The 12,216-nt window shown below is 42.6% G+C and overlaps 1 long non-coding RNA gene across 1 annotated transcript; it reads left to right on the forward strand.

The window, feature by feature from the left end:
• Positions 1-5,703: 5,703 nt before the first annotated feature.
• LOC133802317 (uncharacterized) lies at positions 5,704-9,060 on the forward strand. The gene is made up of 3 exons (XR_009877241.1): positions 5,704-6,040; positions 6,123-6,201; positions 8,807-9,060. It is a non-coding gene; the product is annotated as an uncharacterized LOC133802317 (long non-coding RNA).
• The last annotated feature ends 3,156 nt before the right edge of the window (positions 9,061-12,216 follow it).

The raw sequence follows: 12,216 nt of genomic DNA on the forward strand, positions 1-12,216 counted from the left end.
CCTGAGGCAAGGATATTACTGGCCAACTCTATCCAAAGACTCTGTCTCATACGTGAAAAAGTGCGACAAATGCCAACGGTTCGCCACAATTGCCCGAGCTCCTCCAGGCGAGCTAAAGATGATCTCGTCCCCATGGCCGTTTGGGGGATAGACTTGGTTGGCGCCCTCCCCACCGGAAAGGGCGGGGTCCGTTACGCTGTGGTTGCCATCGACTACTTTACTAAGTGGGCTGAGGAAGAACCTTTGGCAACGATAACGTCCAAAAAGGTGCTTGACTTCATGGTTAAAAGCATCATCTGTCGATTCGGCCTGCCCAAGAAGATCGTTTCCGATAACGGCACTTAGTTCGACAGCGACCTGTTCACCGAGTTTTGTGAAAGGCACGGAATTGTGAAAAGTTTCTCCTCCGTGGCCTATCCTCAGGCGAATGGCCAGGTCGAAGCTGTCAACAAGACTCTAAAGGCGAGCCTCAAGAAGAGATTAGATGAAGCGAAGGGGGTCTGGCCAGAACAGCTCCCCCAGGTCCTATGGGCGAACCGGACCTCGCATCGGACTCCTACGGGTCATACTCCTTTCTCCTTGACCTTCGGGAGTGAGGCAGTCCTCCCCGTGGAAGTTAGGGTGCTTTCGCATAGGGTCCAGTCTTACGACTAGAACCACAACCATGAGCTACTGTGCAGTTCCCTTGATCTAGTTGATGAGAGGCGAGAAGATTCGCAACTCCAGCTCGCCCACTATCAGCAAAAAATCACTCGCTATTTCAACTCCAAAGTCAAAAAGCGCGCCTTCAGCGTTGGCGACCTGGTCCTAAGGAGAGTCTTCTTAGCCAGTAAGGACCCCAAAGATGGAGTCTTGGGACCAAACTAGGAAGGACCATATCAAGTCATCGAGGTCATTAAGGAGGGAACTTATAAGTTAGCTTGACTTGATGGAGGGGCAGTCCCGCGGACTTGGAACGCCATCCATCTAAAGAAATATTATCAATGATTCACTTGTAAGGCCTGGAAGGGCATTTTTCATGTAATAAGCAATGAGAATCAGTTTTTTTTTTTTTTTGTACATGTTTTCAAGTGTGATCTAAAGTAACCACGAAAGACCCTTTCCCAGTTACTTGGGGGGGGGGGGGCATATGGTACCTGGATATAACCAGGTCTCCTTAATGACTTAGAAGTTGATTCATATCGATTGACCGTTGTTTTTCTTAAAAAAACACGAGATATTGATAAGAATTAACGCTAACTAAGTCGTATCCTGGATATAACCGGGTCATAAAACTTAGAAGTTGATTTAAATCTATTGATCGTTGTTCTTCCTAAAGAGCTCGAGATATGGATAAAAGTTAACACGAACTAAGTTTTCAAATTAAGTTCCTGGTCCTAACCGGGTCATGAAACTTAGAAGTTGATTTAAATCTATTGATCGTTGTTCTTCCTAAAGAGCTCGAGATATGGATAAAAGTTAACACGAACTAAGTTTTCAAATTAAGTTCCTGGTCCTAACCGGGTCATGAAACTTAGAAGTTGATTTAAATCTATTGATCGTTGTTCTTCCTAAAGAGCTCGAGATATGGATAAAAGTTAACACGAACTAAGTTTTCAAATTAAGTTCCCGGTCCTAACCGGGTCATAAAACTTAGAAGTTGATTTAAATCTATTGATCGTTGTTCTTCCTAAAGAGCTCGAGATATGGATAAAAGTTAACACGAACTAAGTTTTCAAATTAAGTTCTTGGTCCTAACCGGGTCATGAAACTTAGAAGTTGATTTAAATCTATTGATCGTTGTTCTTCCTAAAGAGCTCGAGATATGGATAAAAGTTAACACGAACTAAGTTTTCAAATTAAGTTCCTGGTCCTAACCAGGTCATGAAACTTAGAAGTTGATTTAAATCTATTGATCGTTGTTCTTCCAAAAGAGCTCGAGATATGGATAAAAGTTAACACGAACTAAGTTTTCAAATTAAGTTCCTGGTCCTAACCGGGTCATGAAACTTAGAAGTTGATTTAAATCTATTGATCGTTGTTCTTCCTAAAGAGCTCGAGATATGGATAAAAGTTAACACGAACTAAGTTTTCAAATTAAGTTCCTGGTCCTAACCGGGTCATAAAACTTAGAAGTTGATTTAAATCTATTGATCGTTGTTCTTCCTAAAGAACTCGAGATACGAATAAAAGTTAACACGAACTAAGTTTTCAAATTAAGTTCCTGGTCCTAACCGGGTCATAAAACTTAGAAGTTGATTTAAATCTATTGATCGTTGTTCTTCCTAAAGAGCTCGAGATATGGATAAAGATTAGCGTGAACTAAGTTTTTCAAGAAATTGTAACCAAAACGCGTAAAGGCAAGAAAAAGGATCAATTGAAAGCATTGAATCAAATTGTCTCGAGGTGGGAGCACCTCATGCAAGGGTTACATAAAAAAATAAAATACAGTATTAAAAATAGTGAGGGGCACAAGAGAAGAAACGCCCTAAGCTCCGCCAGATGGCCCCTTGGAGGTCGCCGTCTCGCCATGCTCAACTGCGCCCGAGCCTTCCCCAGTCTCAGAGGGCGCCTCTTTATCAAGGCGAGCTTGGAACTTCACCAGCAGGCGCTCCCAGAGGCTCGCTGACATGAAGGAGAAGTCAGCGTCCAGATTGTAGACCCAGCAATGATAGAACAGATCCTCCATGGACTGTTCCGAAGTTGTCCGCTCGGCCTCTAGGGCAGCCTGGGCGGCCTGGATCTCAGTCTTCGCGGCATCTAGGTCTGTCCGCGAGGTGGCGAGGGAGGTCTTGAGCTCTTGGACCTTCAGGCGGGTTTTTTCCAACTCAACCTGCGAGGCCGCCAAGGCATCCTTAGCCACCTGCAGAGTAGTCTGGTGCTCGCTCCTCATGTCTTCGAGCTGAGTTTTGGTCCTGGCGATGCTCCGGTGAAGGGCAATGGCGCTCTGCAAAGGTAAAAAGGCAATTGCCTTAGAAAAGCAGAGCAAAGTGTAATGATAAAAACCACAAAAAATTTAGTTAACTTACCGTCATGGCCATGCCCAGTGAAGACTCCAGCACGCCCACCGGGCTCATTGTCTCGATGGCCCGGAGCTCCTTCTCGGTGAACTTGTATATGTGGCTGACGGCGTAGTTCGCCGACTCATACACCGTTCCTCGGAAGGCCTCGGGGATCTTCCCTAGGTCCTGGGGATTGACTGGGATGCGTACGTTAGAGGGTACAATCGCCGAAGTCCCGAGCTCCGTTCCTGCGTCCCGGGTGGCAGCCGGAGCTCGCGGAGGGGGTGGAGGCATGTCGCTTCCCCCTGCAGCGGGAAGAATCGCTCCCGCGACCTGGGCAGCTGGGGCTTGCTCTTTCTCCTTTGCAGAAGACTTGGTGGGGGTCCCAGCGGCGTGCTTGGACGTCCGGAGCCTTTTCATTCTTGGCCCAGCTGAGGGGTTCCCCCCGAAGACCGCACCTCGCAGGCTTTCCTCGGGCTGAGACATCTCTTCTGTCGAAACAAAAACATGGTTAGTACGAGTTAGAAACCATACAAAAACAAAAACAAAGGGGTAGAGAAAGTCAAGTATATGTATACTAAAGGGAGTCCTACCCCCCGAGCTAGAAGAAGAATCTAAGACGATTACTTCCCAAGCTGGCGCAAGTTCTGGGTCCGAGTGTGACTCAGGGCTAGATTCCTCTACATATTGCCTAAGCCCCGGAGCTACGACCCCCCTCCGGAGTGATGGCCATGTACGAAGGTTGGTCCCATACTCCTCGAATAAGAGCGACCTAAAGGCTAGGGTGTTATCTACTACTACGGTACCCCTAGGCCGGCATCTTGGTGGTCCAGCACAAGCCGATCAACACAATGGAGCAGGGTTGTGTTCAGGTCCGGATCACTTCGGTGACGATGGACGAGCTGCCTAGGATTGAACCTAGCCAGCCGAGGGTCTGCTGTGGCCCTATCTAGACTCTTAAACATGTAAGGGTTACCTTGGCCAAAAGGACCCGCGGCTGCTCCGGACTGGGTCCTCTCCTCGCCCGTCCCCGGGACGACCTCCAAAGCCCACTTCCTATTCCTCACGAGTGGAACTTCACTGTACTCGTCCTCCTCATCTTCATCCTCCGCGACCTCCTCCACGGTGATGGGTCTGGTGTCGCGAGCTGGGAGAGGCCCCCGAGGCCTTTTTAGGTTCAAGGTCTGATTTGAGAAAACCAGCTTGCAGGCAACCATCGTCTCATCTGTCACGAGCATGCGATAATCTTTCTCACTGGGGGGCAAGCCCGCCAGTGTCTCGTATTGGGCCCCGAGGGTCACAGATTTCTCTGTCCTCGCGAAGATGGCTGCAGGATTAATCTAAGTCAGAAAGGGATACATGAGGAACTGTATGATACTTAACGTACGAGATAAAGTCGGAGAAAACTTACGAGGGCGATTGAAGTAGTGGTGTTCGCAGCTCCGGAACCCCGTTGACATAAAGAACTGATCCTTGAAGTCATTGGGGTGGCTGGGCAGCTCGATGACCGCAGCCGTGTTGGGAAACCGAGTTAAGTAATAAAACCCGTCGCCTCGCCCCCACTGATCCGGGCTGGCTTTTAGGCAGAAAAAATATAAAATGTCCGCAGGAGTGGGGACCTCCCACTCATGCTTCTGTAACAAGTATTTTAACCCCGCCAGCAAGCGGTAGGAGTTGGGGGGGAGCTGAAATGGATCCAACCCCACGTAATTGAGGAAGTCAGCAAAGTACTGATCCAGTGGGAGGAAGGCCCCCACCTTGAAATGCTCGCCGCTCCAGGCCGCGAACGAATCTTCGAGCAGCGCGCAGCTCCGCTCGCCCTCGGCAGGAGGTCGGGCCACCACTGATGCTCTCCCCAACCCGATGTTGTGGGAGATGAATATCTTATTGATCTTCGTCTGGTCGGTGATCTTGGAGATGATCCTCTCCGCCTCAAAAAATTCATCAGGAGCCACCTCGAGCTCCTTCTCCACTGCTGGCCCAAAGCGGGGGATCGGGGAGTCAGGCATCACCGCTTTTCCTTTATCTTGTTGAGAGGCCGAGCTGTCGACGGTCTTCTGTGGGGCATTCCTCTTTGGTGCCATCTGGTCGCCTAGCGAACAAAAGAAAAGAATTTAGAAAAGGCAACCTAAGCATAAGGAAGAATCAAAAGGAGTGTTCTTTGCACGAGCTGAGGTAAGCCCTGTAACGTCCTGCATTTCGGGTACCTTTAAACGACTCGGGTCGGGATTTTTCCCCCGGGTTAAGAATATTATTTTAAATAATATTATATTTTGTTTGTAAGTATTCCATGAGTTATTGCTAGCCAAAATATGAATTTTGTGATTTTAAAAGTCAAGATAAGACTTTCGGTCCTGGACCGACACAAAAACCCTGATCGGGTAAAAATCTCGAAAAATAAAATGAAAAATCATGGAAATTATATTTTGGGCATAAAATACATTCATAAAAGTTAAAGTTTGGTCAAAAATAATAAACCTAAAAGAAAATGGAAATTTTAGGGCATTTTGTGTTAAATGCCTAATTTTACCGAAATGGGGAATTTTATTCCATGAATGGACCTTAGGTTAAATTTTATTATGTGATTAATTAAATTAAATGTGAGAGACATTTAATTTAATTAATTAATGTTAAGTTTGGTGATTAAAACTTTATAAGAGTGAAAAATGTGTCAAAAGCCAATTTGGACTTTTCTTCTTATGAAACATTAATAACCTTAATAAAAAAAAAATTTGAAAAAAATGAAATGATCATATATGTAGCAAAGAGTGGCCGGCCATGTGGTGTTTTAGAGGGGTGTGAACCCAAATTTTATAAAATTTAAATGCCATTTAATTAAGAGGTCAAGTGGGCAAGTGGGTAGAAAAGCACTCAAGTACCTTGTGATATTTTGAAGAGTATTGTGAGCAATTCCCACACTAAGAACCGATCACTCTCCATCTCTCATTCACTATCATCTTTTTTGAAGACCTCTCAAAGTGTTCTCTCCATTTTTCAAGCCCAAGAACACCAAGGAAACTTTGAGGCTAAGTCTTGGTCTAGGAAGTATTTTCCCTAAGGTAAACTTTCACTAATCTAGGCTTTTGTAAAGTTTTAAGCATAGAGTTTCAAATAGCTAATTGACTATGCTGTTGGGGGAAGTTTGTTAGGGTTTTTGAAAGGTTTTGAAGGAGTCAAAGCTTATAGGAAGGTCCAAACCTTAAGCAAGAACACCAAAGAGGTAAAAAGTTTACTTTTGATGATTTTGTTGTAGGGTTTTTAGTTTTAAGCATTATTTTGTATATCTAATGCTTAGAGTTTCTTGTTGATGATGTAATAAGGTTATGGTAGTTGTTTAATAATTTTTATGATGCATGTGTATTGATTTTTGAAAATGGGAACCAAAACCCCCAAGGGTTTTGTAGGATACCCTAAAACAAAACATGTTTTGAGCTGTGACTTCCAAGGGGTCAAGCAGCCACTGTATATTGTTTTTGTAAAATTAAATTGTACTGTGATGTTTTTGAGATTGAGTACATAAAATTGAGCTTTTGAAACACAAAAAAATGTTTAGAAATGAGTAAGTTATGCTATTTCAAAGTTTAGGTAAAAAACTGTTTTTTCGTATTCTTATTTTCGGAACCAAGTTTGGACAGCCACTGTATAGGGAAAATGAACCCAGTTTTTTCTAAAATTTTGTGGACATATTACTGGCATAACCTATTATTCCACTGTAAAATTTGGTAAGAAAATATTGAACGGTTTGAAAGTTATTAACTGTCAAAGTTTGGAAAAAATAAGGACTTGAAAATAAGGTCATTTTTACCTCATTGTTGGAAAATGATTTCACCAATCAAAAATGCTCATTTTGACCTAAGATTTTTCAAAGACCTAAATGGCATAACAAAAATGGAATTGGGAAATTTTGGTAACAATTGGGTAAGTAAATTTCAAGTTATGAACTAACGAAGTATGTAGTTAAAAATGTGAAAAATAGGTTTTTCACACTTAGTGTAAAAATGAGATTTTGGAACATACGGTAAAAAGTAAAATTTTGTTTATTTCAAGATATAAAATGGTAAGTCTTGAAATCATATTTTCACTAAAATTAACCCTTTGAGTTTAAATGAATTATTTTTATTAAAGAGTTTTTATTCTTTCTAAAAATAAGAGATTTAATTTATTAATAGTTAATAAATTAAAAGAGGGTTTAAAACCCTATATTTTGAGAAAATAATTAAATGAATTATTTTTCTAGTAAGTAAAAATTGATTAATTGCTTTTGGAAAATTAATTAGTCAAGATGAGAAATTTATAATGGTTTTCCTAATTAAGACAAATTAGGCAATTTTCTTAAAACGGTTTTTAGATATTAAAACCTTAAGAAAAATAAAAGGAAAATTTAAAGAGTTTATTTTCTTTAAAAATAATTAAGGAATTTATTTGTATTTTCTGGATATAATACCGGCTAAAATCTTACATATTTTAACCGACTAGTCGAAAGTGAGGGTTAATAGCGATACCTTGAAAGAATAAGATTTTTAGCGGGTTGTGGGGAAATACCATTGTGATACCCGAGCCTAGGTATCGAGACCTTAGGATAGGTCTCCCCGAGACTTAGGGTTTAGTCTCGAATATTTTGTATAACTTTCCTTAATAGGTTTAAAACCAAATAAGGATTGTAAATCCTTACAAATGACTTTTATTAAAATGACCAAACTGCCCAAAATAATAATAATGAATTATTAGTGCCATAATTAATCCGAGTATACTGTATGGATAACTACAGTATTGGCTAAGCGTAACTGGACTGAACGTTGGAGGGTGAAAACTTGCTGAGCGCTAAGGACTCCAAGTAAGTCAACTTATATTGTATGGCTGCAACGTGAAATGATTATTGTCTTGTATGTTAGTATAGGGATACATGCACATATATAGGCTGTCATAGAAAGTTGCTTAGAGACGTTAGTCTAGTGAGTGCTGATTAGAAAATATGAACGGTAGAAGTCCGTCATATCCTAGACGGTTGATCCCCGTCACACTGCTTGATTTTATTTATGTCCGGTTCATTACCGCGACGAGTGGCCATGAGATGAGGATAAGCTGGTTAAACCTAGGGGCGCCAAGATAAATGGGACCTAGGGGCCCTCATGCTTACTTAATCATTGGACGGTTAGAATCCGAGCAAGTGCTCTGATAAGTTATTCCCGGATAGCAGCCGTGAATATTGGCCATTCAGTGAGAGGGCCTAGAGATACTAGGGGTTGCCAAGATTGAGTGAGGCTGAACACCCTAGAGGCAACTGCTCACCAGCACCACTGATTAACATAGATGTCTCCGTAAAACCGTGTAAATTGGATTACACTCTTGGATAAGTAGTGATGCCCTAGGTAACACGATAGTTACCCTTGATGAGAATATTTATTGGCTAGATCTTAGTGTGGAGACTCGGTTCTCTTTTACAGATTAGCAATTATGTTGGAGGGCGCGTTACGTCTGAATTGTTGGAAATTGTCGAGCGTTGGTCTCGAATTATAGTTGTGATATAATATATCTGCTTGCTCTGGGATTTTCTGAGTGCAGGGATATAATTGTTGGTAAGAATTAGTTGCGATATAATATATCTGCTTGTTCTGGGATTTTCTGAGTGCAGGATTTTTTATCTAGATGTGAATTAATTTATCCTTGGTTATCAGGCATGACCATAAGTTTGCCAGGACGCTTTAGCCTTCTTGAAATTTATTGTGTAAGGTCCGGATGGGTCCGGAACCCTAATTCTCTACATGCTTTGTTTGAAAGTTGATCTTACTAAGCGTTTTCGCTTACCTAGTTGTTTCATGTTGTAGGTAAGGGCAAGGGCAAGGCAGAGCAGTGAGCGCTGGAGTCTTCCTTGCAAATGTACATGTGGACCGACCTTTTGGGAAGCCTTTTTATTTTTGGAAATGTTGTGTAATTTTCCTAAACTAGGCTCACTCTAATCTTTATAAAACATGTTTGTAACTAAATGTTAAGTATGGCCATACGACTTTTTAAAAAGTTTTTTTTCTATGGGTTTTTGAGACATTTTGTTAAATGAAAACATTTATATTTCCGCATTATCGAGTCTTGAAAATCCGGGTCGTTACAAGCCCAGCCCGTGGAGAGTGAGACCACGCGGTTCTATGAACACGCGTCTGTGCTCCCAACAGATCCCAGATTACTCGGAATTCGTGTGTCAGGAGGGCCAGGGTAGAATTTGCCTTGGAGGGAAAGTTTCATTTGGCAAGGAAGGCAAAACCGCCTGTGATGCGTGTCCCCTAAGCTACCCGATTTTGCACCTAAATCCTGGATATCTTTGAACTAAAATACCAAAATTCCTACCCAGAAATTTTCCCCAGAAAATACATCCTATAAACCGTACTCCCAAACGTTTTCCTACAGCAAAACTACCCTAACCTAAAAGTCTTTCGCCCTTCATACCCTCAAAAACCAGTGAACCCTTGCATGTGGCTATAGTAAAACATTTACCTAAGCTACAGTGAAAAATATTTTCAAAACACACATGGTCAGGAGACTTACGGTGTTTGGCTGGGAGGTGGATGAAGGTATCGCCTGGGTGGGGGCTTTGTCGGAATGTTTGTTTCCAAAGCTTTGAAGGAGTTCTTACGCCTGAGCTTCTTGAACAACTGAGAATGGCGGTCGTGGAGAAGAGGGTTTCTTTTTCTTCTGAGATGAAGAGAGAAGAAGGAAATAAGTTCTGAGAAATTTCAAATGAATGGGTGGCCCATGCGTAGGGTGGCCACCCCTTTTATATACGTGAAAGGTCACGTGTAGAGGGCCGTTGGATGGCCCTGATGTGGGATCCGAGGCCCTCCACTCGAAATACGGAACGACGGCTGGGCATAGGCTAGGCCATTAAATGCGGTTCTCGTAAGACGTACCGTCACCAACCATGATGTTCCATGTATCAGGCGCCTGCGTGAGATGTGGAATGTGAAGAGTTCATGGAGAATCCTAAAAGTCCATACTGTGGCCTTGGTCGTCATCATATACCACGAGCAGGGGCTTGGGGGGCAGATGTACGCCCTGATTTTCCCACGGGCTGATTAGCGGGCTGAGCTGCGACCTAATCATGATTATCTTGTGGACATCCCCAGACCGGAGCTTCCTTCGTAAGATCGTACCTCCTTATCTTGAGCTAACCCAAGGTGTTCACCTCGAGCTGCTAAAGGACTGAGCCCAGGCTCTGTAGGCCGAAGGTCGAGTCGAGTCTCCAGCTCCCAGTACGGGCTGGATATGGAAGCTATGACCCTTTTGTAAAGTCAACGCACGCAAGGTAAACGTGCACATATCAGACATCACGTGTCTGATATCCCCTTGACCTCTCGGACACCCACGACTGGGTTGGGCCGTGCGGCCCATTATCTCCTTACCTATTGATTTGACCATACTTATGTGTCAGGTTTAAGAATTAATCATGAATGTCACAGAGTTGATATGATAGGTAAGAAGGTCACGGGATGACCTTCTTACCAACTCCCAGTTGCCTTCTCCTATAAATATGGAGACCCTAGGAATTAATAAGGGTTGGATGATCTCTTGTAAGAAATACTCTGTAATCAAATACCCAGTATACACCAATAATATTGACTAGTGGAGTAGAAGGATTTTAACCTTTGAACCACTTAAAAAACGTGTCTTGAGTCACCTCTTTCCTTTTCTAAGGTCATATACCTGTTTCGGTTTGACATTTTAGCACTAATCCCTTTCTCTTCTTCTCTTAATTACCTGTTGGCGAAGAACCGCGTCAACAAGCCCTAATCAAATGTGTGATTGATGAGTAAGTCACGATCTTAAACCAGATGAGTGACTATGGAGTCACAAACTTGAATCAGATGAGTGGCTGCTAAGTGAGCCACTAACTTGGGCTCCGCACCCTTAGCCATGTGACATGCAGTCACCTGGGCCTTCTGGCCCTGACTTTAAGTAACTAGCCATTAGACTAGACAAGCATTTTCATTTTCATCGAACTTGAGGTCGGTCGGGCACTAATGCTCATGATGAGTCATTCAATGCTTATTTCGATTAGATCTAATATTTTCGGCTTGCATTAAACATGCTAATACCGTTCTTGACTCATAATTCAATACCATACGACCAGTGCTCAGTACTACTGTCGAACTTGACTAATGAGTCACAGCTTCACAGTTAATACTGACACTATTATCGATTCTGACTAATGAGTCAGTGCCATTCACAGATAAGCAAAATTGCTAAGCATTTAATATGCAATCAATGTCCACATTTAAACACTCAACATGCCTCATTAATAACCATGCATGTCACATATGGGGTGCATTTTTCTTACCCCTGGTTCGAGCAAGAATTAATAAAAGAACGACCCTTGAGAACGATCGATCCTTTGATTCCTTAGCGGTCACCTAGTCACAACCAAATATAACTTCCATCAATGAAAATGAGCAATAAAAGGTTCTTGACCTAACCTCACTCCCGAGACCCTGAATCGTACCCAAACGGTGAGTAGATTTGATCCCGAGCCTTAGGAATTGAAACCCCGAGCCAAAAAGTGCTCAAAATAGGATTCATGAAGAACAGGGTAGTGCTACAGCGCTGCCCCCCTAGCGCCTCAGCATTACAATCGGGGAAGTTTTGCCCTGGCTAGCGCTGTAGCGACCTCCTTTGGGCGCTGTAGCGCTAGGACCAGGCAGAACTGCCCTGGTTTTTCCCTCCTTCGATTTCACCACTTTCAACCTTAAAAATTTGATCCCAAACTCCCAAATGAACCCAAATATCCACTCTACAAGTCCTAGGCATCATAACTCAATCAATCATAGCCAAAAACTCCCATCAGTTCTCAACTATCCAATCTAGAAATCAAGCTGAAAACCAAATGAAAACAGAGTATAAAACCAGAGTTTTAATGGCTAGAAACTTACCTCAAGCTCAGTATAGAACCCTCTTCAATGGTGGAACACAACCTTAAGCCCTCAAGACTCACTTCCCTAGCTTGATTCCTCAAATGAAGCTTAAAAATCCAAAGAGAAAAGGAGAATAAATGATGTACGGGAAAAGAAGATGAAGACACTCTGTTTTGGTTAAGAGTCTACATCCATCTTAGTTCACATATGTCCCTTAGGTAAAAAGACAATATTGCCCCTAGATCATTTAAATCTCTCTAAAGGCTACCAAGGGTAAAACCGTCATTTCTCCTCTATCTCGTTAATTATAATTAACGCTCTCCAATTCCTGTTATTCC

The sequence above is a fragment of the Humulus lupulus genome, chromosome 9, assembly GCF_963169125.1.
Source record: "Humulus lupulus chromosome 9, drHumLupu1.1, whole genome shotgun sequence".
Lineage (NCBI taxonomy): Eukaryota > Viridiplantae > Streptophyta > Magnoliopsida > Rosales > Cannabaceae > Humulus > Humulus lupulus.